We start from the raw sequence: 346 nt of genomic DNA on the forward strand, positions 1-346 counted from the left end.
TGACTGCAGCTAAGTCTCTAAGTGGGAGAACTTAGGCGAGTACTGGACTGCAGCTAAGCCCCCGAGTGGGAGGTTTGCTCTCCACTCGGTAGGATTTTTTCAAACTTAGGCGAGTGCCTGACTGCAGCTAAGTCTCTAAGTGGGAGAACTTAGGAGAGTACTGGACTGCAGCTAAGCCCCCGAGTGGGAGGTTTGCTCTCCACTCGGTAGGATTTTTTCAAACTTAGGCGAGTGTCTGACTGCAGCTAAGTCTCTTAGTGGGAGAACTTAGGCGAGTACTGGACTGCAGCTAAGCCCCCGAGTGGGAGGATTGCTCTCCACTCGGTAGGATTTTTTAAACTTGGGC

Source organism: Triticum dicoccoides, chromosome 2A, assembly GCF_002162155.2.
Source record: "Triticum dicoccoides isolate Atlit2015 ecotype Zavitan chromosome 2A, WEW_v2.0, whole genome shotgun sequence".
Classification (NCBI taxonomy): Eukaryota; Viridiplantae; Streptophyta; class Magnoliopsida; order Poales; family Poaceae; genus Triticum; species Triticum dicoccoides.